General features: G+C 40.2%; 2 long non-coding RNA genes and 1 pseudogene across 2 annotated transcripts; 2 read left to right on the top strand and 1 right to left on the bottom strand.

The window, feature by feature from the left end:
- Positions 1-8,578: 8,578 nt before the first annotated feature.
- LOC121990256 lies at positions 8,579-9,237 on the bottom strand (annotated as a pseudogene).
- Positions 9,238-18,757: 9,520 nt separating this feature from the next.
- LOC121990255 lies at positions 18,758-19,919 on the top strand. Its single transcript, XR_006114528.1, has 3 exons — positions 18,758-19,339; positions 19,436-19,715; positions 19,859-19,919. It is a non-coding gene; the product is annotated as an uncharacterized LOC121990255 (long non-coding RNA).
- Positions 19,920-26,776: 6,857 nt separating this feature from the next.
- Positions 26,777-27,556, top strand: LOC121990254. The gene is made up of 3 exons (XR_006114527.1): positions 26,777-26,976; positions 27,073-27,352; positions 27,496-27,556. It is a non-coding gene; the product is annotated as an uncharacterized LOC121990254 (long non-coding RNA).
- The last annotated feature ends 384 nt before the right edge of the window (positions 27,557-27,940 follow it).

Genomic DNA, 27,940 nt, shown 5'->3' with positions numbered 1-27,940 from the left:
AAAACTAAAAAGTAATTTTTAAATTATTTTTGTCAAAACAAAAGATTAGTTAGTAAAAATAGAATATTTTTAAAAATTATTTCTGAAAAATATTAGCCTACTGGTAATTCTTGTTATGTACCCCTAGAAAATTTTTTAAAATTTCTAATTATTTTTTTATATATTTTTTTTTGATATGATCAAAGGGGGATAAATATGTATAATTCAAGGGGAGGTGGAATAATTAAAAATTTATTCCTATACTTATTGCAAAATAATTAGTGTCATTGAAAGTTGCTTCATTTATTTATTATATTACATTTTGTTTTAACCCTAATTTTAACTCGAGTTGATGCACATCAAAAAAGGGGAGATTGTAAGTACCCCGTGTCACGCCCCGGAGGAGTTCCTTTCCGAAGAAATTTCGACAGCATCTCCCCTGTACGGCGGACAGTCTGAAACTTTCTACAATCACGATATACCTCAGCCACATGCGATTGGAATAATAACAATAATAAAACAATCACCACGCAGTTAATATCAATTTCAGCCTCTGGCTGACACAACCACGCAGTTTAATAGTACACAAATAGAACAGTAATACGATGACTCGAAAACAACCCTACTCAACTACACTCGTAAAGCTCAAATCCGATTTTTCCTACTCCACTACACTCATAAAACACAAATCCGACAAACTCACCTCTTCTGCCGTCCAGGCAGGCATGGAGTAAAACATATCCAAATCATACCAAAATCCATCAACGATAAGAATCCATACAATATCCAAGTATCAAACAAACCAAGTCTAAACATAGTCAAAAAGAGAAAACTAAAACAACAACTCGTGATCAGCAGAGGACTAGCACTACGTGCAATGGGGACCAACGACTGGAACTGCTCCGGACAGCCTCAACCTGAAAATATCAATGGAGGAGGGTGTGAGTCCAACACTCAGCAGGTACAATTGATATGCATAATAAAGTAAATAACAAACAACACTAATTATGCGTACAGTCTCCTGAATACGAGAAGAATGAATGCAACTGAAACAAAAACATGAGAAACTGTACTAACCAGGATCAAGGTATAAAGATAACTGGGTCGTCAGACCGAGGGTGTCATAATCCTGTATGCATGTCAATCATATGCATCCATATAAATGCAGCAAGTAAATGCAGCAAACATAAGCAATAAATGCATCGTGCGTATGATGCCAATGACATGGTCACCCCTGACGCCAGTCAGCCATCTCACACACAATGGTGAGTCCGAGTGGGTAGAGCTGTGACAACCGTGCACTCTGACATCACTGCCCCTGATGAGTGACCGAGTGGACGGGATGCTGTCGGAGTACACACATACTCCTACCCCGAAATAATAAATGGAGGAGCGCAATGCTCTCATCTCCCAGTACACGATGACGGGGAGGACTCTCTGTCGGCTACTACGCTGAGTCACACTACCCATGAGCGGACCAACGGAGCCAAACAAAGTCCAACTGCCTGTTGGCTACAACGCTGCTACACTAAACCAACGGAGCCAAACAAAGCGGAACTGTCTGCCGGCTACCACGCTGAGTCACCAGACCAACGGAGCCAAACAGCAGAACTGCCATACACCTGTCTGATATACTACTAACCCATGAGTGGTGGTGTGTACAGATACATGTAACTAGCGATGTGCTCAACAATAATGGAGCAGACAATCGCACAACATGCAATCATGCAAGATGATGCATGACACTAAACATGGCAATATCACGAATAGCATAGTATGCTCCATACATAAATATAAAATGTGTACTACAAGATAATGAATCAAATGGAAGGTACACAAACAGATAGGGTTTCAAATAAACCCTAGGTCCTGAACATAATGTATCATGTGGTTGGGTCACTACCTAAAGCATGTATGATCAGGTAAATAATAACATGCAGTGCATAACGAGTAAACAAGCAAACATGTAATAGATCATGTAGTGACCAACCGAAACAAATGGAAAACACAATCATGCTATATGTTAAACACATTATTATGCATATCAAAAAGACATAAGTCAAAGTACCCGCCTCCAATAGATCGAGCTAATCAACCTCTATGTCGATGTGCTCGTCCTGAATCCAAGTCCTGTAGCAAATCGTACAGTTTAGCTAAGTTAATTTTAAACAAATAGCTAAACAAATTCCTAATCCATAGACCATCTAGGGTTAGCTTCCTTATCAATATACACAACCTCAATCTACTCATAATCATCCATCTAAACAATCGAATCAAGACCATAATTTGTAGCATGTATAAAATGCTCTACTGCTTACCTTACTTCTCAGTCGCTTCTGTAAATCCACAGACAAGGAAAATTGCTGTTGGAAACAAATCAAGCAAGCCCAAATCAGTAATTTCCCTTCCAAACCATGTTCCCAAACCATAACCATTACCTCTAACTCTCCTTTAGTCGTCTGTGATGGCAACGGACCCGATTCACAACGGAAAGACCGGAATCCAGCAACTTCAGACCGTCCACTGCCAATTGGAAAATAAATTCCAAATCCAACTAAATAGAAAACCTTATAGTAGTATACCTCAATCCATATCACTGTTGACGTTAACAAAAATCCTTACCTAACTTCCTCCTCACTGGTCGGAGGTGATCAATGATCCGATGACCATGCTAGTGCACAGGTGCGCCGACGGTGGATCGGCAGTGGCACGACAGCGGCGCTAGGGCACAGGGGAGGTCGGCACCAGTAGATGTCGGCGGTGCTTGAGTGGAGGGGAAAGGCTGGTTGCGGTCGGCACGGTAAAATCACAGGTCGGAAGGGGGTCGGCGGTGGCTCTCGTCGCCGGCGGCAGAGGGGATTTAGGCAGAGACGGCGTCGGCAGAAGATGAAGAGAAAGGGGTGTGCGGCGGTGGAGAAGCTAGGGCAGAGAACTTTTGTCGGCTGTGATCAGACGCGAGGGGGAGAAAAGAAGAAGAGATAGACAAAGGAGGAACTGCCGTGGCCGGCGGTTAGGGCAAAGAGGAGAAAAGGGAAGGGCGGCGTCGGGGATGGCTCGGCGCGCGGGTTCAGCGAGAAAGAAAGGAAGAAAATTAAAGAAAAGAAAAATAGAAAAACGAATTAAGAAAATAACATTTTCTCGCTTAAATGGGTAGCCTAAACAGGCTTTTCCGGACCCCATTTTTATCCCCGTTAACTCGTCCATACGAGCTCCGAAAAATTCCCGAAAAATTTCCAAAAATTTCAAAAAATTCCCTTATTAGTATTCTCCTATTTTCGGTATTTTACACCCCGTGCTAGTTTTGATGTGGTTAACTGAGTTAAGTTAGGTCATTCTTGTGTTTGATGCCTTCCGTCTGAGTGTGTAGAGACTTAGGAATACAAGAAGTCGAGCAGAAAATGAGGCAGACAAGAAGGATGGCACGGGAATCGAGTTGATGGGCTTGATGCATCCGAGGGACTAGAAACTACGAAAGAGTATGCCAATGGAGAGAGAAGGATGCGCCCGACCCTTCTGAGGGATGAGAAGCCGGAGTGGAAGTTTACTTAAGGAGATATGGCCGAAGTTGGGTTTAGGTGAGCTCAACTTTAGATGGACAAAAAATTACCCAAGCGACAGAAGCGAAAGATCGGACAAAGTCAACCAGAGTTAAGCTTGTCCGAGCGCCTAGACCAAGTCTAGGTGCTCAGAGTCCGAGTGCTCGGACCACTTTGGTGCCCAACGAGTGCCTCATCGCAGTGGATCAACTTTGGGTCTACGTCAGCAGCGGTCTGGGCGTCTCAAGATGGTTCGGGCACTCAGGACTAGATAATTTTTTATCCCTTTACCGTTGTGAAACAGATTGAGACAACTAGCTAGGCCGCCAGTTGGGGGTGCTTGGATCGGGCTTAGGTGATTGGATCATGCCACATCATCAAACTGTCACTTCAACCAGTGAACTTATAAAAGGAGCCCTGGTGCTCGAGATTCAATACAACACTTTTATACTTCGAATTCTTTATTCAGTTTACATTTTCTATACTTCCAATGCTTGTAAGAGGTTTCTCCGCCTATGACAAAAGGAGAATTTTGTTAGTGCCTTCAACGTCTTGGATTAACAACCTCTCCGGTTATAACCAAGTAAAATCTAGTAGCTTCTTTTATTTTTATGCAATTTAGTTTTATTTATTAAAGTGTTTGTATAACTTAAGTCGAAAGGTTTGAGAAGGGTATGTTTGTAATTTCAAGCAATTCATCCCCCTCTTGCCGGCCACACAAGACCAACAAATTCTACTTTAGAAAATTAAACATCTCAATTTTTATTTTTAAATTATTATTATTAATATAATTTTAATGTTATCATCATAATAAGAATAATACTTTTCAATTATTTTTGAATTGAGAATATAATCAAAGTTATGCATTAGAAATGCATAAAAAAGATCATGAGTTTATAAGACAAAAATTATCTCTATCTAGATGATATCTTTTGGGTAGAGCCCAAAAATAAATCCATGAGAGTTTAGACTCAAAGTGAACAATATTATACTATTGTGAAAATATATAAATTCTTTTGGTCCTAACAAATAGTATATGAGTCATAGTCCAGACCGGATGTCATACTAGGTAATCTTGAACGAAGTTAAGGGGAGACCCATAGCAGGTCAAGAGTGGCCGGATGCTTGGAGGGAGGCTCGGAGCATGTCAAGGGTGATCGAATGCTTACGGGGAGACTTGGAGCAAGTTAAGAGTGATCAAGAGGCCCAAAGAAGTTCAAGAGTGACCGAATTCTTGAGGAGAGACCTAGAGCAAGTCAAGAGTGACTCGATTTTTGAAGGCAGACCTAAACCATGAGAGTAACGGTAGTCCTTCATTTGAGGGAAGGATTGTTGGAAATACAACCAAAGTCACACATGTAAAAGATCATGTGTTTAAAAGATGAAAGATATCTCATTAGAATAAAGCCTTTTGGGTAGAGCCCGGAGCAGGCCAAGAGTGACTGAATTCTTGAGGGGAGGCTCAAACCATGAGAGTAATTGTGGTCTTCATTTGAGGGGAAGATTATTGAGGATACAATCAAAGTCCCATATAGAAAAGATTGGTTTAAAAATGAAAGATATTTCCATTGGAATAAGGTATTTTGGTTAGAACCTAAAAACAAATTCATAAGGACTCAGACTCAAAGTGGACAATATTATACTATTGTAGATATATATAAATTCTTTTAATCCTAACAAGTGATATCAGAGTAAGGTCATTCTTCAATGAACTAACTACGAGCCAGAGCCATGGTACAGATCGAGTCATGTGGATAGAATAATGGCCTTGAACATAAGAGGTGGGAGCTCCTAGAGGAATGAACTCCAAATAAAAAGTCCAAGCAAGTCAAAGGTAATTGAATTATTGGCTAAAATTTTGGAGGAGTGAACTCTAGGTGGTGAAAAGTCCAAATAGGTCAAGAGTGACCAAATACTTGATGAAAATCCTAGGGAATGAACCCTAGGTGGTGAAAATGAAGGCGCTAGAATTCCGTTCTGTTTAAATTTCCCTGTACAAAAAAATTGTACAAGAATAGAACTTTTCCTAGCAACTCGCATGTTCGATCAAACATGTGTTTGATTAATCAAGTAAGTTCTTGATGGATCAAAGCACACCTTGATCGAAGTACAAGATCGCTGGCCTCTTGTGTTGGTATTCAAAATCGATACGAAGAAAACAAAACCAATTACACAACGGAATTAAAGAATTAGTTGTACCTTTCTTCGTAGCTAAAAACCTCTTGATCTTCTGCCGTATTCCTCTCCTCTTCTTGAACGTCGTGTGGGCGACGATCTACCAAGACAACACCACCCTCCTTCTCTTCACGGTTTCCAAACCGTCGGCAACAAAAAGAGGCTCTAGGATGGGGCACCTTCTATCTTCTTCCTCTTCTTCAAGCCACCACCCACCAAGGATTTACAAGGAAGGTGCGCCGGCCCCTAGCAAGCAAGAGGAACCGCCGGCCACCAGTGATGAAGGGTGCCGACCCTAGGCAAGGGGAAGGGGGGGTGTTGGCCCTAGGCAAGGGGAAGGGGGGCGCCGACCCTAGGCTAGAGGAAGGGAGAGTTGTGGGAAAATTGTGTGCCGCCAGCCCTAACAAAGGAAGAGGGGTGCCGGCCACAAGGAGGGAAGAGAATTGCGAAAATTAGAAAGTTAGGTTTTAGAGGGCCCCACCTACTCCTTTTTATAACCTTTGCCGTCGGTTACAAAGAAAAAAAAATAACAAAATTTTGTTTAGAAAAATTCTCTCTTTTTATATTCAAAACCAAGTTAAACCAAACCAAGTTAAGCCAAACCAAGTTAAACCAAACCAAGTTAAGCCAAACCAAGTTAAGTCAAACCAAGTTAAACCAAACCAAGTTAAGTTAAACCAAACCAAGTAAAACCAAACCAGGTTATGGATTGGTGGATACGAGACTTTATGTAGAGGCTACAATAGAGACCTAGAGGAGGAATCGGTTTAGGCCTCCTGATGGGCTTGGGCTTCCTGTGTTCAGTCCGAACACCCAACTCAAGTCCATCAATAATAACTCATACCACTAAAAGGTTATTATTGAACTACCACATCAATCCCATATTACAATATGAGCTCCTTATCATGAGTGTGTTAATCTCCCTGTGTTTAAGATATCGTATGTCCGTTAATTAAATAAGTTACTGACAACTCAATTAATTAACATATGATTCCAAGAGTAGTACCACTCAACTTTATTATCATGTCGGACTAAGTCCACCTGCAGGGTTTACATGATAATCCTTATGAGCTCCTCAAGGGGGCATCATTAGCTTAAATAATTAGGACACAGATTCCTTCTATAATCAACAACACATCATATAAATAGTACTATTTCCCAACTCATCGGGCCTATTGATTTAACGAATAAATCTCACCCATTGATAAGTTAAAGAAATAAATACTAAGTATACGTGCTTGTTATTATATAGGGATTAAGAGAATGTACATTCATAATAACACAGGTTCTGTTCTTTTACATAGTCAGTATAAATCGAACAACCTCAAACAGAACCTGACTATATAAAAGAACAGAACCTGTGTTATTATGAATGTACATTCTCTTAATCCCTATATAAAAGATAGAAAAATTAACCAATGATGTGTGTATAAAAATTAATCCCATTGGAACGATTGTATGTGTGTATTAATTTTTCTATGTAATGAAAACTAACCAATGAGAAGTTAACACGTTTGTAGTTGCTTGCGGGGAAAATTCATGGCGGTCCCAATGGTAAAGCCACTCATCACTCGCTAGGCGGGGTTATGCTGTATTTATGGTCCTATCCACTATCTTAAAATTTTAAAGGGTTGGCTGATTCGACCCGGAGGGTCCGCTCTGGCTCAACCTTTTACATCTATATCCTCTCGACATCATCATTGCTAGTGACCTCCCACTACTAGAAAACTAGGTTTTTGAGTCACAACAAAATATGTCTTAAATTATAAATTTAGTGTCTCAAAATGTTTTTGAGACGGTGATGAGACGGTAATGTAGTCGTCCCTAATACAAGCGTCTCAAAAAAATATTGAGACAGTTGTACTGTCTCAAATGCTATTTAAGACGATGATGAGACAATTATTCAATTGTCTCAAAAATATTTAAGACAATTATTATTTTGTCTCAAATGTTATGTCTTATCTTGTGAAAAAACTAAAGACACTAAATCGAGATGGTAATGTACTGTCTCAAATAGAAGTGAAGACAGTAAATTACTATCCCTAATATTTTAACTTGTTAGGTGCAACAATTATGACAAAAATTAATAATCTTTAAAGAACATTTATTATACAAATTAATCTAGATTAAATTTATTAAATTGTCATTTTAAAACAAAAGGAAAAACTCTCTTTTTATAAATTAAAAATGATATCCACGATATAAGATTCTATAATCATTAATTAAAATGCATCCAATATTCATCCAATAACAGAAATATCTACATATCTATCATTAATTTGATAATAAAAAAATAATTATTCCTATGAAAGTTACACAAAAGAAAGTCTAAAGAACAACTCCTCGTGATCTAGAGATAACTTCTATAATCCTTCTTCACCAGAATCCTGAACATAAAAAAAAGCTCTTATTAGAGGTAAAGATGATTTATAATATATACTGTTCAAAAAATCAATAAATAGAACATTTTAATAAGAAATCTCATCATCTAACACATAATCCTCTTTATTGCAACTATATATCACCCCAAGTTAAACAAACCTCTTCATCTCGTAATAAGAAATGATGGTTTATATGTTTGTCAATATCTTTGTGTCTTTCAAGTTGTTGCACCTGTAAAATAAATTTATCTACAGCTTAAAAATATGTACACTACTACATCACCAAAATTGTTAATAAAACTAAAAAACAATCTTATGAAAACAACTACCAATGTACCTGTTGGTTATCCAATCCTTGTTCATGTGAAATAATATTGTCTGCAACCTAAATAAAAAATAATGTACATATCACAAAACTATCAAAATTTATTATAAAAGTTAATTATTTAAATAAAGTAAAGATACCTTTTGATTTTTAAATCTAGTAGTTCGTTCAAGATAGTACCATATAATTAACCCGGACCCACCTTTGGAATGTCATAATGCTCACTGAGATTTGCCAGATACTGATTGAAATTCTGGATGCGATCACGGTGAGACTTGTTTGATGTCTTCACCAGCTTTTTCGCATTAACCCTCTCCCTCTATTCAATATATCGCCTTTCTGCTTGAGTCAAGTGATCATCGACTGATGGGGCTTGTCCTTCAGACCCAACCTTCTCGGCTTTAATGAGGACTTCAGTTGGATCAGTTGATAATCCAGAACTCCCACCTGTATGATACCATAAGCAATCTTAAAAAATTGTTACATCCCTTCTCAAATAAAGTGGATTTTAATAAGCATCAGAAAACAAGAACATCTCATGAAAGGCCAAGGTAGGACAGAATAATCTTGAAATTGCTTGGTATGATTATAAAATATTTTCTAGAGAAAAAAAATAGTATATCAACCTTTTGTAAGTTCTTGGTTTTCAGTCTTGGAATCTATTTCATAGTTATGCTTCTTCTTTTTCACGCCACCTCCCTTCACATCCAATGCTTTTCCTTTCAGTTTAAGCTTCCCACCAACATGAAACATAACTCAAATACAGTAGAGCGAAGGAAAAATGCAATATGTGAAAGATTCTACATAGCTAATAGGGGTGAGTATGTCACATATCCAGTAACCACTAATAGAGTCAGTCAAATAGTCCCATGACCCTAGAGGTACCTCCTAGAGAACATGCAGTCATATAGCCGAAGCTAACAATAAATTACAGTATCAATCATAAACTACAGTATCAGTCATATTTGGAAGGGCCCTTCCCAGGGCACCCAACTCGTATTGTCACCACATATGTTCATACCCATCCAATTAGGCACATAAGAAAATATGCTCAATCCACGTTATACCTATAACAATAATACATTCAATTCATTTTGTATTCACAACAATTCATAAATCATGTATAACATAGGATAACTAACGAATAATAAGGACTCATACATAATAAATAAGGACTACAACTCTAGTTCTTCCATAATTCTACACCTCCTAAGCAGTTAGGTGAAGCAACTACATTAAACTTCAATAGTGCAATAACGTTCAAATTTCACAGAATTGATGGATCACAACTACCCAAGTTCAGCTATCATGGAATAAAATTCAGCTAACTAGAAGATGTGCACACCATTGAAAGAAAAAACCCCTCATCTTTGTTTCTGCTAGGAAGAGGAAACCCAATGCCAACTCAATTGAAGAACACTTAAGGGTAACTAAGAAAACTGAAACCCACAGCTGCTTGGGTACAGAAAAACAACGATGCAGGGAAGTCCCATAACATTCCCATTTCATCCAATCTTTACCGAACACAAACGGATAGCATCAAGAACCAAAACAGAAATCAAAAACCATGACAAAGGAACAGAACAATCTCGAAAGGTAATTCCATATCAAAGCCCAATTTCATCCAGTGTTCTTGAAAACAAAAAGGAATGCAGCAAGATCATCAACAGACCCTATAAAAATCCCAACGACCTTTTCCAAAACTTCCAGATGCGCAAAATCAAATTTAACATCATTGCAACTAATCAAGGCTACCAAAAACTGGATTCCAAGCTCAAATTTACAAGAAGAAACCAATCAAAACTCATTTCAACCACAAACCATAGCAAAAACCTCATGGAAACCCAATCCGAAATCAAGACCTGACAGAAATCTCCTCTTATCTCCTTTACTATCTTCCTCTTCTTCATACTTTCCAACGACACTGAAAATCAGCCTCTTATAGGACCTCATGTCATATCTCGTGAAAAATCAGAGAAAAGATTAGAAGGAAAATGGGATGATCATTTCAAAGGGATTAACCTTAAATAATCAAACGAAATTGATTAACTAATTATATTATTGTTCCCAAAGGTTACATAATATCTTTTTAAATGGACATGTACTTTTTTAATCAAAAAGTCTAACTATAGATGAGAGAAAAAAAATCTAATAACTTATGAAAAAGGAAAATTAAATATAGACTTATCCTTAAAATTTTTAAGAAGAAATAAAGATAAGGTTTTGAAGGGTTTATTTGAATAGATTCATTAAAGGATTGCATTCTAAAGATAAGATTTTGAAGGGTTTATTTGAATAGATTCATTAAAGAATGTATCATTCCACCTCCCTTCAAAATAATCTTGCCCTCAAAGTTGTTTAGGAATAAACTCTGGAAATATTTCTTGAATTATATCATATGGCTCTCATGTTGCATCGTCGCTTGATTGTTCTTCTTCACAAGTCTTTTTTCTAAAATAGCATGAGGTTGAAACTTACTTCAGAAAGGTGTTGAGGAGTAAATTTGTCATCTAATTTCTTCTTTAAATAAGACACATGAAATAGGGGGTATATTTTAGAATCTTGTGAAAGCTCTAGGTGATAGGCAACAGGTCCAATATGCTTTAGCATCTTATAAGGGTTGTAAAATTTTGGTGACAACTTCATAAAGGTTGTAGTACGGATTGAAGCCTGCTTGTATGTTTGAAGTCTTAGACAAACCTAATCTCCTATTGCAAATTCTCTTTGTGAACGATGCTTGTCTGTTGATTACTTCATTTTTGCTTGTGCATTACATTAAGTTGTTTTTCAAAAGTCTCAATATTTGGTCCCTTGTACAAAAGTTTTGGTTGACTTGATGCATGATCCATGTGCGCATGAGTCGATCAAAAGTGGTACATATCCATAAACTATTTCAAATGTGTAATCTTAGTAGTTGAGTGATAGGTCGTGTTCTACCATCATTCTACCCACGGAAGCCAACAAACCCATTCCTTTGGTTTATCATCCGTTAAGAAACGTAAATAATTCTCTAAACATTAATTAACCACCTTTGTTTATACATCTGACAATGGGTGGTAGGATGTGTTAAAATTAAGTTTGGTATCTTGCAATTGAAATGATTCTTTTCAAAATTTACTCGTAAATACCATATCTCTATTAGTGACAATAAATTTTGCTAGCCCATATAGTTTGATTATATGGTTAACAAATGCTTGAGTAACACGAGCAATTGTATAATGAACAAAAATGGGTATATTTTGTGAGGTGATCAATGACCACTATGGTAGTGGTTCGTCCTTGTGATGTTGGTAGGGATTGAAGCTAGAAGACCCAATCTTGCTACATTTTCTCCTCTGTTTCTTTGGCATACATTGTTGGTTGGTCCTAGGAAGATCGTACTAGTTCCACTGTACAAAAATTTTGTACAAGTGTCAAACCTTTCCTTACAACTTGTTGTGTTCTTTAGAAATTAAATTCGGGATCGCAAACGGAACTTAACATTATTGATTCCAAATTTAACTTATCTGTTCTTAATGGTTTAGACTTGGATCGCAAGCGGAACTTAACACTATTGATCCAAATCCACATATATTATAAATTCTATTAAATATTAATTTCGGAAATTGACTCCCAGGTCAAACATGGGGAGGTCCTAGGAAAATCGTACCGATTCCACTGTACAAAAATTTTGTATAAGTGTCAAACATTTCCTAACAACCTGTTGTGTTCTTTAGAAATTAAATTCGGAATCGCAAACGGAACTTAACATTATTGATTCCAAATTTAACTTATCTGTTCTTAATAGTTTAGACTTGGATCGCAAGCGGAACTTAACACTATTGATCCAAATCCACATATGTTATAAATTATATTAAATATTAATTTCGGAAATTGACTCCCAGGTTAAACATGGGGAGGTACATGACCTTCTTGGGTATGGGAGCATCCACCACTGCCTCGACAAAGCCTCTTAACGAAATTTAATATTTAATTTCCTAAAATAAGATTAGGTCTAACCAAAAAGAACAATCGAATCACAAATTCGAAAAACAAAAAAAACACAAACTCGAATCACAAATTTGAAACTCTAGAATCATATGTCTCTTGTGTTTGGAATTCATACAAAGAAAAACTAGCATGATGTGGAAAATAATTATTAGTTATACCTTTCTTTGTTTGTAACGACCTCTTGATCTTCTACCGTATTCCTCTTCTTATCTCGGACGTTGTGTGGGCAACGATCTACCGAAATGTGAACCACCCAAGCCCTTCTTTCTTCTTCACCAAGTTTCGGCCACCAAAGCTCCTCCAAGGATGTAGAGGTTCGACCACCATCACCAAGCTCCAAGGGATGCTAGAAACAAAATCTCTTTTCTCTCATTCTTCTCCTAGCTTAACCGACCACCAAAGACTCCTCTTGTGTTGATGCCGCCTGCCACAAAGGAGGAAGAGAAGAGGAGAAGAGCTAGAAACAATGGTCGTCCACTACCAAGGAAGAGAGGGAGGAAAAATAGAATAGAGGTGTGTCTCATGAAGGCACCCCTACCCTCCTCTTTTATAATCCTTGGTCTTGGCAAATAAGGAAATTTTGTTGGTGCAATATCCCTTAGGTCAAGGTTGACTGAGTTGACCAAGCTTGAGTCTTGGTCATAGTTTCGATGTTTGACAATACATGTAGACACATGGACAATGCAGGTGCAGTTGTTCATATGGGGAGATTCTGATCAGGGACTAATCAGTGTGGATGAAGAAGAGTCAAGTAGGTCAAGGGTGACCGGATACCTGACTGGGAAGTCCTAACTGGAAGGTTAGGCAGAAGGAAAGTCCCGGTGAGTGAAGCCAGGCAGAAGGAAAGTCCTGGTGAGTGAAGCCAGGCAGAAGAGAAGTCCTGGTGAGTGAAGCAGGCAGATTGGAAGTCCTGGTGAGTGAAGCCAGGCACGAGGGAAAATCCAGATGGGTCAAGCTTGACCAGACATCAGGTGAAAGTCCAAGTAGGTCAAGAGAGTGACCGGATACTTGGCATGATGGAAGAAAGTCCAAGTAGGTCAAAGGAATTGACCGGATACTTGACAAGGGGAGAAAAGTCCAAGTAGGTCAAAAGGATTGACCGGACACTTGGTGGGGAGTCCTGGCAGGTCAAGGGAGTGACCGGATGCTAGGCAGGATATACCAACAGGTCAAGGTTGACCAGATGTTGGTTTGAGAGGCTTGGGACTTGGTTTTGGGCAAAAACCAGGAGCTGGATCGATCAATGGATCGATCCAAGCTTTTTCCAGCGAATAGAAAGTCTCTGGATCGATCAGTGGATCGATCCAGGTTTTTCCCAGCGCACAGAAAGCCTCTGGATCGATCAGTGGATCGATCCAGAGGTCCCAATCGATCAGTGGATCGATTAGGACGCTGCTGCTTCGCGCAATAAGTGCTGGATCGATGCGTGGATCGATCCAGGCATTTTTCCAAAGCACAGAGGTGCTCTGGATCGATCCGTGGATCGATTCAAAGCCTCCCCGATCGATTGGGAGTTTTCGAATCGATTGGGATCCGACCGTTGCATCGTATTTGAGCTGCAGGCGGGCGTCTCCTTTGACAGTTCTCCACTGTTTCATCTCAGATCTCTCGCTAGCTCCTCCACAGCGCTCTCAAAGCTCAGATCGCCAGTTCTTGAAGGATCTTGGAGGTTTTCCAAGTCAAGAGGCGGATCAAAGCCAAGAAGAGAAGCTAGGGTTAGGGTTTTCTGTACTCATTGTAAGCTTTGCGCTTGTATTTTGTTTCCCTTTCCTTTCTTCTTGTATTGAGAGTCTTGTAGGGCTTCTCCACCTTCGGTAGTTACAGAAAAGGAGTGTTTCATAGTGGAGGTGTGTGTGTGTGCGTGGATCCTTGGACTAGTCACCTCTTGTGAGGTGGATACCAAGTAAAATCCCAAGTGTTAGCGTTGTATATTTTTGTTTCTTGTATTTCCGCTGCAGATCTTCGAAGAAACAAGCAACGTCAACCACGAAGCACTCGACGAGCTATTCACCCCCCCTCTAGCTACTTTTCGGTCCCAACAAGTGGTATCAGAGCCAGGTTGCTCTTCACCGGAATCATTGCCGGAAGGGACAAACAAAACAAGCCAAGCTAGAGGGTGAAGAAATTGAAGCAAAATTGTCAAAGTCAAAGAAATTCAAAAGCTCAACTTCTACAATGGAATTCCGAGATGGGCTCGGATTCGACACGAGGGTGGCTCCCCCATACACTTCCACGAGCTTCGATTCTTGGAAATCAAGAATCAAAAATTTTCTTATGATGGAGATAGAGCAATGGTTTGCTCTTATGGAAGGCTTCAAGACTCCAACAAACTCAAAGGGCAAAGTTCTCAAGAGGAGCAAGTGGAGCCAAGAGCAAGTTCAAAGGTGCGAGGCAAATGACAAAGTGACCAAGCTTTTGGTCAATTTATTGCCAAGCACCATCCTTTGCAAAATTGGAGAATTTGAAGATGCAAAGGAGTTATGGAGTAAATTGACCAAGCTTCATGAAGAGATCCCCTCCACTGTACAAGAGCAAGAAGAATCCAGAGAGGGTAACTCTTTGGAGCAAGAACAAGAGGAGGACTCCGAGGTTGAGAGATGCTCAACCTCTGAATAAGAAGTCCAAGAAGAAGCTTCATCTTCAAGGGAGTGCAATGAAAAGAACAAGGAGGGAGTATACTCCTTGTTCCATGTACAAGATGAAGATGAAGAAGTCTCCACCTCTAGGATTGAGGGGGAGCAACTGTTGGTGACACCGGATCAAGAAGAAGGAGAAGTCTCCACATCCGGGTCAAGAAGAGAAGAGGATGAAGAAGCTTCCACCTCCAAAAATCAAGTCATATCTATTGGAGGAGAATCATCATCGGATCAAGAGGAAGCCTCCACATCCGGATCCAAAGGAGCAAGTGCCATCCCTACACAAGAAGGTATAAATGTTTCAATTAAAAATAAAAATCATATAATATGTTTTGAGTGTAGGGAAAGTGGGCACTACAAGAGCAAGTGTCCCAACTTGGTTAAGAAGAAGGGTCAAGTGACACAAAAGGGCAAGGAGAAGCCCAAGGAGACCACCCCCGGGACAAAGAAGAGCAAGGAGCACATTGTGTGCTTCTTGTGTCAACAAAAAGGGCATTACCGAAGTCAATGCCCCAAGGGGAAGAAGATGATCAAGGCTCAAGGAGGCACTAGTCAAGGGGGAGCCTCCAATGTAAAGAAGAAGGTAACATTTATTGAGCTTACCCCTTTACATTATGGTAAAAAGCATGACAGTTCTAATTTTTATCATTTTAATGCATTTTACCATAAAAATAGAAAGCATGAGGGCATTAAGGAAAAGCATGTGGCCCTACATGCCAAGACTACCCAACCTAAGGTTAGGAAGGTAGGTAGACATTTGGGCAAGAACACTAAGGATAATAGATACAAGCCCAAGAATAAAAATGCTCATGGATCAAATGAAAAATCAAATACTAAGGACTTAGTGAGGGAAAATCAAGTCTTGAGGTCAAGACTTGATAAATTAGAAAAGACCCTAAAAAGATTGAAAAATATCCTATTAGGGTAAAATGAGCATAACCTAGGTTTAGGGGTACAAAAGTCATCCAATGGCCATAGAGGTTTGGGATACAAACCCAAAGCTAAAAAGGATGTGCCTAGTTATCATAGGGTTCCATATGGTTATGGAACAAACCCTAAGTCTAGAGGTCAAGTCAAGGATACAAGGGAAGATATCCCTAGAAGTATCTTTGCAACCAAAGTGACTAAGACTTCTAAGAAGTCTAAGAAAGTCACTAACAAGGTCACAAGGGAGACTATCCCTAGAGATGACCTAGAAAATGTGACCAAGGCTTCTAAGAAGCCCAACAAGGTCACCAGGAAGGTATCTAGGGAAGTTATCCCTAGTGAGTACCTAGAGCATCCAAGGAGCACCAATAGGTGTTGGGTTCCTAGGAGCATCTTCTCTACCCCATAGATGGGTTAGAGAGTGTCAACTCCGATTAGAAGGGTAGTTAACCCAACTTTGAGAAAATTGACACTCAAGGAGCATTTTCAAAGTTTTTTTTTGTTAACATTTGAAAATGAAATGGAATTATCATTTACTCCTTGAAAGAGTAAAATGTGCCTAATGGTGGAAAATTGAGTTTATCTTAAAATGGCATAAATTGGGAAAACCTAGAGAAATACCAAGTTGGGATTTTGGTATTCTCTTAGAAATTTAAGGCAATCCGGGCCTTGATTTATGTGATTACTCTTGAAGAAAAATGAAATATGCCAACATTTGAGGATATGCTTAATTTTTAAGTGGCATAAACAAATCAAGAGAAATAGAAATGTCAATTTAAGTTTTGGCATTTCTTTGAAGCATTTAGGGCAATCTAGGTTTAACGTTTTAAGTTAAAACAAGTGGTATATTTTGAGTTAGCTAAGTGGTTAAGGATACTTAGATAGGTAATCTAGGTATATTTTATTTATGCTAAACCTTACCATGATTGTTTGCCCATCATATGCCATGACATCATGTCTATTTTTGCATTCATGTTTTATTATGAAAAATCCAAAAATATCATGTCATGACATTCATACATCATGTAGTTATAGGCTATTTTCTTTTGAAAATTATTTTCTTTTGATGTATGTCATAACATAATCATGCATTAAGTTTAATTCCTTGTAATTAAGGACAAATGACATTTAACAACACTTATTAACAAGTGACATCCTAGGTGGATGTCTAATATCTCTAAAAATGCCTAGATAGATATGCATGATCCCTAGAATAGGGCAAAACCAAAATCTCACATCTCACAAGGACTATAAGGTGACTTGTATGTGTTTTAGTGCACACTAGATACAAGTGAGATGTTAGGAAGATGAACAAAACTCAAGATGTTGATTTAGTGCATTCTTTTGAGTTTTAGGTTCATCAAAACACAAAGTTATGTGTTTTCCCATCATTGGGAAAGCTAATGGACAAGTCATGTGCATTAAGCCCAAGGAATGTGATGGGATATTGGTTTTAAAAATTATTTTAAAATGCTTTTGGAAATCCCTAGTGAAGGCTATCTTTTGATAGAAATCACCATTGAGTAGTTAGACACAAACTTGAAGAAAACGCTAAAGTTTTAGTAAATTTTCAAGATTGTGTCAATCTTTGAAAATATGACGTATTTTCAAGAAAACTATTTTTCCATGATAAAGTATGCCCTAAATAGTGTCTACACGAAATTTCATGATTTTTGGATTTTTGTAGAATTTTCTAGGGGTTTCTGAAGTTGGCTGAATTTGAAATTCAGCAACTATCAGAGCTCCGATTGATCCATGGATCGATTGGAGTGCCTGAATCGATCAGTGGATCGATTCAGAAGGTAATTCTCGCGAGCAGAAGCTCGCTAGATCGATCAGCCGATCGATCTACATATCCTGAATCGATCAGTGGATCAATTCAGCTAGGTTCAATCGATTGGAACCCAACTCCAATCGATCCAGGATGCTGATTTTGGCTGAGAAAGCCTGATTTCAGCATTTTGAACCTTGTTTAGTCAATGTAACCATTCCAAACCCCTCAAAATACATTTGTATACATAAAAAGGGTGTTTTCAAGTTGAAAACAAGGATGGATTGGTTAAGGAAGGCTAAATTGAAGTTTAGGTTGAGGTTTGTTTCAAATTTTGAACATTTGAACCTCAAAACTTCTAAATTTGGGTTTCCTAAAGGTTTAGGGACTCCAAGTCATTGTTGGTGCAATGACAGAAGTTGCCACCATGTCTTTAGGGGGAGGGACTCTTTAAAGACATGAAACATTATTTTTCATGAACCTTGGAGGGTGGTTAACCTTCTTTAGAGAAAATGCTCATGAATGAGCATTTGAACTTGAAATGGGGAGTGGATATCCTCATTATTTCAAGTGGTTGAAAAATACTCAAGGTTGGGCATTTGTCTACATTACGGGAGAATGTATGGAAAATGAAGGGTATGAGACCTTCATTATGATGTTGATTACAACCTTGAGAAACTCTTCAGCGGGAGAGTTTAAAAAGGGATAAAGGTTCAACGAGTGCAGTTGTAACCAATGATGAGTATCTCTTCAGGGGGAGAGATAGTGTTTGTTTGATGTGTGTCAATAGGGGGAGAATGTGTTGTAAAATACCGGAAAAATGACGAATATTAATAAGGGAATTTTTCGAAATTTATGGACATTTTTCAAGAATTTTTCGGAGCTCGTACGGACGAGTTAACGGGGATAAAAATAGGGTCCGAAAAAGCCTGTTTAGGCTACCCAATTTTAATAAGGAAAAGTTTTATTTTTCTTTTCCTTTTCCCTTTTCTTTTTCCTTATATTTTTTTTTTCTCTCCTCGTTACTGTGCCGAGCCCGAGCCCTCATCCACTCCACTCTTCTTCTCTCGCGCCCGACGCCGGCCCTAACCGCCGGCCGGCGGTTTCTTCCTCCCGAGCCGCACACCCGAAGACCTTTTCTTCATCTTCTTCTCCACCCGAGCCGAAGCTTTCCCCTGCCCTAAAATCGCCGAAAGCTTGCTCTATGCCCACTGGTGCCGACGCCGAGCACTGCCGCTCTTCCTCAGCCCTAGCCGCCGCACGGGACATTGCCGGCCACCAGGACCGACCCAGGCCGCTGTCGCCGTGGGGATCCCAGCGCCGCCGACGCCCTTCTCCCGTTTCTCTCTGCCCTAGTTTTGCACAGTGTCACCGCTACCACAACCGGCAACCGGCTGTCCTCCCTCTGCCGACGCCGACTCCTCCACTGTGCAGTGCCTAGCCGACTCCTTCCTTTGTCCTAGGTTCCCTCTTGTTGCTGGATCCGAACCCTAACTCCTCTGGGTTGGGTTGTGGTCAGCCTACCCGACTGGTAATTTTTCCTACTGCGCCACCAGCTGCCTTCTTCCTGCTTCGCCACCAGCTGCCGGCAGAGAGAAAAACAAGGGCTATCGAGTTGGGTAAGGCAAATAAAGAGGTATTTCAATTGTTGATTTGGGATCTTATGTTGGATTTGTTGGCTGATAACAGTGGTATTTGTCACTGATTTTTCACAGCAGCTTCTCCGGATCTTGGCAGTAAGTTCTATAGGTTTTGAGCAGTGTTGAGGCATCAGGGAATTTGGGTAAGGTTGGTGTTAAGTTAATTACTGTTGAGGTGAGTATGGGAAGATGAACTTGATGATTTCGATAGTTTGAGCTATTGGTATTACTTTTGTTATGTAAGCATAGGGTTAATTATATTAAATCCTGTGTAGACCTTATATGGTGATTTCCTTTGCAGACATTGTTGGAGAAAGCCCTAATCGCTGTGATCTTCCTTTTGTGTGATCCAGAGGTAAGGCTTAATGAATACAATCAAATATGTTGGTTGATTTTTGGTGTAATTAGGGTTAATAAAACTAACCTTAGATGGTCAATGGATTAGAAATTTATTTAGCTATTTGTTTATACTTAGCTAAATTATACTATTTATCACAGGACCTTGACGCGAGACAAGTTTCTTAACGTCCGGATTTGGACTGATTGGATCTTTCCTATTGGAGGCGGGTACCTCTTGACTTATCTTTTATGATATTGTCATTGGATATGCATAGTATTTTATAACTACATGCAATGAACATGTTTGCCTTTGGTATGTCACTGTTTGATATCCATAGCATGTTAGGTTTGTCACCTGTGATGTATCCGTGCTTATATCTCGTGATTTGTTGCCATGATTATCTTGTTACCATGAGTATTTTAGTTTCTAGAGTGACATACCATGCTTACTGAGGTTAGGAAGGATTTGGATTGTTGTTTCTGGCCTATATATCTAGATTATCTGATACTTAGGTTTTTGTGCCATATCAGATTTGTGTACCTCTATTTGTATATCATATATGATTCGGGTGTTTAGACCCTGATTCTTTGATCTGTGTATAATGTTGGTACATATGCTATGGAAGAGGGATATGATTTGGGTCTAGGTTGTTATACCATAGAGGACCTGTATGTCCTAGATCCGTGGACTGACCTACTGATACTGTGGTACCCATATTATGTATATATGGATTTTTCTATGCTGATCAGGATATTTCATACTTATTTTGTTCAGGACATAGGTTTTTGATATTCTATCTGACCTGTGTATTCTAGATTTTGGCAAGTGACCATCGCTTTTACAGTACCCATTTTGTATATATGGATATGGTTATGTTGATCAGTTTTTGTTATGCATAGTGACATGCATCATGATTTCATGCTGTGCGATTGTCGGCTCCACTATGGTTGAGCCCATCGCCAGTTACATGTACTGCACACACCCCCACTCATGGTTTAGTGGTATATCGAGTGTGTGTGGCGGTTCTGCTTGGCTCCGTTGGTCCGAGGACTCGCGTGGTAGCCGTGATCGATTCCTTCTGTTTAGCTCCGGCATTTAGTGTAGCAGAGTGGCCAGGCGGTGGACTCGTTTGGCTCCGTTGGTCGGTGACTCAGCGTGGTAGCCGGCAGATACCTCCGTCATCGTATCGGGAGTTGAGAGCATTGAGCTCCCCCATTTATGATTTGGGGTCACAGGACAGGAGTACTCCGACAGCATCCCGTCCACTCGGTCACTCATCAGGAGTAGTGACGACAGAGTGCACGGTTGTCACAGCCCTACCCACTTGGTCTCACCATTTGTATGTGAGATGACTGACTGGCGTCAGGGGTGACCAGGACGCATCATTAGCATCATATGCATTGATGCATTTATATTCTTATGATTGTGTTTGCTGCATTTGGTTGCTGCATTTTGGTTGGATACATACTTTTGACCTGCATACAGGATTATTGACACTTTCGGTTTGACGACCTTTTTGTCTGGATAGGAGTTCCTGGTGAGTACAGCTTCCTCAGTTACCTTTCAGTTTTGCGTATTCCCTATATATGATTAGGAAGCTGTATTCCATGATTGTTGCTGTTAGATATATCTTACTACTCATGTCCATTGGTATTCGCTGAGTTGTTGAACTCACCCCCGTTGATACTATCTTTTTCAGGTACCAGGTTTGGTTTTGGTGTCGCTTGGAGTATCCTGTCTGCTGGTCCCCACGTCACATCAGAGGACTTATCGGTTTCACGTATGTTTTGTTTTGTTTTATGTATCAGTTTGTTGGCTCTGTACTCCGGTTTTGTTTTTGGAGTATTGATGTCGTTATGTGGTATTTTGTATTTGTTGTTGGTTGTGTAAGCCTAGCCGGCTAGCAGTTTTGTGTTTTGGTTTTGGTACAGCCGAGTGGGCTGCTTTATTATTAACTGCGTGGTGTTTGTTTTCTTTTATTGTATTATTCCAGCCGCATGTGGCTGAGGTATATAGTGTTTGTAGAAAAGTTTCATATTGTCCGCCGTACAGGGGAGATGCTGCCGAAATTTCTTCGGACAGAGACTCCTCCGGGGCGTGACAATTTAGTGGTATCAGAGCAGGTATACGATACTTGCTATATGTTCTGGATTTTTGAGATTTATCTGATACCAATTTATTTGGTATCAGAGATCGGCTTACGAGTTTTATTTCTCGTGTTTCGGATTTCATGTTTTAGTCTTCTCGATGTGACTTTTTGGATTTTGGGACCTGGCAGCGGCAGGACATCTCCAAGCTGTAGGAGGTATGTTGGTATATGTTATCCTATCTTTTTGGTTAGTTTATGCCCTGTTCATTATTACAGTCAATGGCATGTATTAGCACTCTTTACTAGTGCTTGTCTGGTTGTTGTAGCATATATTATATGTGATGGGTTATCCACTGATCTTGATTGACCTTAATAGAGATTAAGGATTATAGGCTTTGGTGATTTTACATATCATACCCCTAGTAGCTTTAGCTTCTGTTACTACTATTTGGTTAGCAGATTGAGGCACATACCAGCCTTTTTATTAGCTATGTAGTGGATAGTATTTACCTATTTATGTTGACCTAGCCAGTAGTATATCATGTTATTTTAGTTAATTTCATCAGTAAATATTGATTTACTCTTGTTAGATTGGTCAGTAGAAGTCTGATTTACACTAGTTGATTTGGGTAGTCGTGTATTGATATACCTTAGTTGCTTGTGGAGGATTAAGGTATTCTTGATTAGTTAGAAGATGATTGATTTAGTTTTGTTGGTTTGATCAGTAGAGGACAATTATACTCTATTTTTAGAGGTTCGAATCTTTTGATTTTTTTTTTTTGTGCTTAGTTGGATATTATGAGCACATTGGAGTACATGACTGTTACTGACGTGGGGAAAAGACTGAATTAGCCGTATATCGTTGTTGGTTTGGTCAGTCTTTAGAGGATTGATTTATCCTATTCCGTGGATACTTTAATTTTAGACTGTATGTACCTAATTGGATAACTTAGAAGGTGGCATATGATTTGTGTGATAGATTGGATTAAATATGTTGATTATGCATATATATGAAGGGTACATATGATTGTTATGAGTTGAAGGAGTTCTATGATGGATAGTTCATTTGTGGATAGTGTGGGTATTCCCAACTAGATATGGTTATTGTAGGTTCCTTGTGGATTATAGCTATTTAGTTAGCTGTACGTGTCTGATTGACATATTGATGGTATCTTATTGATTTAAATCTGTGTCGTGGTTTGTGCACATGGGTGCGAGTGTCATATTGGAAGTATTTTGTCGATTTAATCTGAGTTGTGTGTGTGTTTGGTGTATAATAATTGGAGGATTAAGTCGATCATACATATGTTGTGTGTGCACGTGTGCTAAATGTATGGTTGGTAGCATCATGAAAATTCTACCTAAGTTAAATGTAGAATATTAAATGTCTACATTATGATATTGGTTGTTTTACCCTGTCAACTAATTCTCCCATTAGCGGGTGACCGAACCACTAGGAGGATGATAGAGTTGACTATGGATTTGATTTGCTTACTGGGTGGTTATACCCTAGGCTACCCACATTGATCTGTGGTAAAGAGATCTTGTGCAGTCTCTAGCTAGATAGTTAGGTGCTTTGGGCACTTATGTATTGCTGTGGTAGAGCGTAGCTCCCACATGTTATGGATTGTTTGTGGTAAAGCGTAGCTTCCACATATTCTGGATTCCCACATATTTAGGGATTGTTTTGTAGTGGAGCGTTGCTCCTACATATTGCGGATTGATTGTAGCGGAGCATAGCTCCCATATTTATTGTGGATACATGTTTTTGGATTATTTGTGGTGGAGCGTTGCTCCCACATATGGATGATTTCTTGTGGTAGAGGGTTGCTCCCACATAGGTGGTATTTCGTGTGATAGAGCATTGCTCTCACACTGGAGGTTCTATTCTTTGGTGATTATACATCGTTGGTGATTAGATCTGTCTATTGTTGAGGATCTTATGGTTAGGAATGTCTGTGATACGGACATTTTGTGTCTTGGTTTTACCATTAGTGCTTGTGGTGCCCTAGATGTTATCATAGACTCGATGATATGGGTATTCCTAGGATGTTTAGATTGGTTTCCATTGTCTTTGTTGACGATGTGGTGATCTATTTCGGATCCGAGGTGAGTCACGTGCACCACCTTTGCATAGATCTAGAGATGATTCGATGAGAATATCTATATGTGATTATCAGTAGTGCTGATTTGGATTGTCTTATGTGATGATGTTTGGGACACACGATCACCAGTAGGAGTGTACCGTGGTTCCACAGGAGATAGAGGTTGTTACCGTTGGGAGCAGCCGAAATCAGTGCAGGAGATCCGCAGTCCTTGGGACTGACAGGATATTACAGACCTTTCGTCGAGGGTTTCTTTCGCATAGTTATGCTACTTTCACGCGTGACCATGAAAGGCGTGAAGTTTACTTGGACTGAGGATTGCAAGACCAGCTTCTAGGAGCTGAAGCGGAGACTAGTGTCGGCTTTGATTTTTGGTTTTACCTTCTGGAGAGGACGAATTTGTCCTCTACACCGACGCATCTATTCAGGATTTGAGCGCTATTCTATTGCAGCACGATAGAGTAGACTCCTATGCTTCTCGTCGGTTGAAGGAACATGAGAAGAACTACCCTGTACATGATCTGGAGCTAGTCGCCATTATTTTTGCCATGAAGATTTGACGACATTATTTATATGACGTTACATTGAGATTCTCACTGACCATAAGAGTCTCAAATATCTGTTTTACTTAGAAGGAACCTAATCTCCGACAGAGGAGATGGATGGAGTTCCTGAAGGATTTTGATTATACCATTAGCTATCACATAGGAAAAGCTAATGTGGTTGTCGACGCACTTAGCCGGAAGTCTAGAGTGACTTTGGCTTGCCACCGAGTTGTGGTCACAGACTGGTTACCATGGTTGCTCAGTCGTCGATCAGGATGCTGATCAGTATTTGCGGGTTATTTGCAGCCAGATAGCTTCCGGGTAGCCGACCGAGTTCACACGAGACGAGGAGGGTATTATATACTTCCGAGGTAGATTATGCGTACCTCAGTCTCATCCGGTCTTATAGAAGTTACTTCCGGAGGCTCATCGCTCATGATTTGCTGTCCACCCAGGCGGTACCCGTATGTACCGAGATTTGAGATGTTCCTATTGGTGGAACAGTATGAAGACAGACATCGCGGATAATGTAGATAGATGTCTTGTCTGTCAGCAGGTGAGGGCTGAGCACCAGATACCTGCCGGATTATTTTAGCGGATTTCTATTCCTGAGTGGAAATGGAAACATATTACCATGGACTGTGTGGTGAGTCTGCCTAGAACACGATGAGGTCATGACACGATTTGGGTAATCATTGATTGATTAACCCAACCAGCGCACTCGTTAGCGATCCGGAAGACTGATTTCCTGGATCGATTTGGTAGATCTGTTTTGCTGGGAGATCATCAGATTACGTGGTGTTCCGTTGACTATTGTTTCGGATAGAGACCCCTCGATTCACGTCTCGTTTTTGACAGAGTCTGCAGCAGACCTTGGGCACGCAGCTCTGTTTCAGTACAGTTTTTTTTTTCCATCCTCAGACAGATGGATAGTCACAGCGGACCACTCAGACTCTAGAGGACTTGCTGAAGTCTTATGTACTAGATTTTGGAGGCAGTTGGGAGGACCATTTGCCGTTGGTAGAGTTCGTCTACAACAACGGTTTGTATTCGGTTATCCAAATGCCACTGTTGAAGTGTTGTAAGGTAGGCCTTGTCGGACACCCATCCTCTGAGATGAGATTGGGGAGGCCCAGTTATTGGGACCTCATAGAGCTCAGCTTGAGACCAAGTTAGTCCGTACTATAAGACGGAGGATGTCAGAGGCGTAGGACTGATAGAAGGGTTATGCAGACCTGAGTCGGAGACTCTTAGAGTTCTCTGCAGGCGACTATATTTTTCTGCGAGTCTCACCCACGAAAGGGGTGAAGGGATTGACCTCAGAAGTAAGCTAACTCCGTGATACATTGGACCTTTCCAGATCTCGGAAAGGATTGGAGCGGTAGCTTACCGGTTGGCACCACCACCGTCTCTGGCAGGAGTTCACGATGTATTCCACGTATCTATGTTGCGGAGATATGTGCCCGACCCGACGCATGTGCTGGCTGATATTCCAGTTCCAGTTCAGCCTGACATTACTTATGAGGAGGCTACTTGGGAGCTTGAAGATACGATCCGAGCTCGATATCCCCATCTTTTCACTTGAGGTATGTGAGTTTATTTACCGTTCAGCATTAATGATTATTATCTGTTATTAGTACTTGCTGACGGTAGATACTGAAATTTGGGGACCAAATTTTTATTAGTGGGGGAGAATGTAAAATACCGGAAAAATGACGAATATTAATAAGGGAATTTTTCGAAATTTATGGACATTTTTCAAGAATTTTTCGGAGCTCGTACGGACGAGTTAACGGGGATAAAAATAGGGTCCGAAAAAGCCTGTTTAGGCTACCCAATTTTAATAAGGAAAAGTTTTATTTTTCTTTTCCTTTTCCCTTTTCTTTTTCCTTATATTTTTTTTTTCTCTCCTCGTTACTGTGCCGAGCCCGAGCCCTCATCCACTCCACTCTTCTTCTCTCGCGCCCGACGCCGGCCCTAACCGCCGGCCGGCGGTTTCTTCCTCCCGAGCCGCACACCCGAAGACCTTTTCTTCATCTTCTTCTCCACCCGAGCCGAAGCTTTCCCCTGCCCTAAAATCGCCGAAAGCTTGCTCTATGCCCACTGGTGCCGACGCCGAGCACTGCCGCTCTTCCTCAGCCCTAGCCGCCGCACGGGACATTGCCGGCCACCAGGACCGACCCAGGCCGCTGTCGCCGTGGGGATCCCAGCGCCGCCGACGCCCTTCTCCCGTTTCTCTCTGCCCTAGTTTTGCACAGTGTCACCGCTACCACAACCGGCAACCGGCTGTCCTCCCTCTGCCTAGCCGACTCCTCCACTGTGCAGTGCCTAGCCGACTCCTCCACTGTGCAGTGCCTAGCCGACTCCTTCCTTTGTCCTAGGTTCCCTCTTGTTGCTGGATCCGAACCCTAACTCCTCTGGGTTGGGTTGTGGTCAGCCTACCCGACTGGTAATTTTTCCTACTGCGCCACCAGCTGCCTTCTTCCTGCTTCGCCACCAGCTGCCGGCAGAGAGAAAAACAAGGGCTATCGAGTTGGGTAAGGCAAATAAAGAGGTATTTCAATTGTTGATTTGGGATCTTATGTTGGATTTGTTGGCTGATAACAGTGGTATTTGTCACTGATTTCTCACAGCAGCTTCTCCGGATCTTGGCAGTAAGTTCTATAGGTTTTGAGCAGTGTTGAGGCATCAGGGAATTTGGGTAAGGTTGGTGTTAAGTTAATTACTGTTGAGGTGAGTATGGGAAGATGAACTTGATGATTTCGATAGTTTGAGCTATTGGTATTACTTTTGTTATGTAAGCATAGGGTTAATTATATTAAATCCTGTGTAGACCTTATATGGTGATTTCCTTTGCAGACATTGTTGGAGAAAGCCCTAATCGCTGTGATCTTCCTTTTGTGTGATCCAGAGGTAAGGCTTAATGAATACAATCAAATATGTTGGTTGATTTTTGGTGTAATTAGGGTTAATAAAACTAACCTTAGATGGTCGATGGATTAGAAATTTATTTAGCTATTTGTTTATACTTAGCTAAATTATACTATTTATCACAGGACCTTGACGCGAGACAAGTTTCTTAACGTCCGGATTTGGACTGATTGGATCTTTCCTATTGGAGGCGGGTACCTCTTGACTTATCTTTTATGATATTGTCATTGGATATGCATAGTATTTTATAACTACATGCAATGAACATGTTTGCCTTTGGTATGTCACTGTTTGATATCCATAGCATGTTAGGTTTGTCACCTGTGATGTATCCGTGCTTATATCTCGTGATTTGTTGCCATGATTATCTTGTTACCATGAGTATTTTAGTTTCTAGAGTGACATACCATGCTTACTGAGGTTAGGAAGGATTTGGATTGTTGTTTCTGGCCTATATATCTAGATTATCTGATACTTAGGTTTTTGTGCCATATCAGATTTGTGTACCTCTATTTGTATACCATATATGATTCGGGTGTTTAGACCCTGATTCTTTGATCTGTGTATAAT

This window comes from Zingiber officinale, chromosome 6B (genome assembly GCF_018446385.1).
Source record: "Zingiber officinale cultivar Zhangliang chromosome 6B, Zo_v1.1, whole genome shotgun sequence".
Taxonomy (NCBI): domain Eukaryota; kingdom Viridiplantae; phylum Streptophyta; class Magnoliopsida; order Zingiberales; family Zingiberaceae; genus Zingiber; species Zingiber officinale.
The sequence above is the reverse complement of the archived record's forward strand: the minus strand, read 5'-3'. Positions and strand labels throughout refer to the sequence as shown.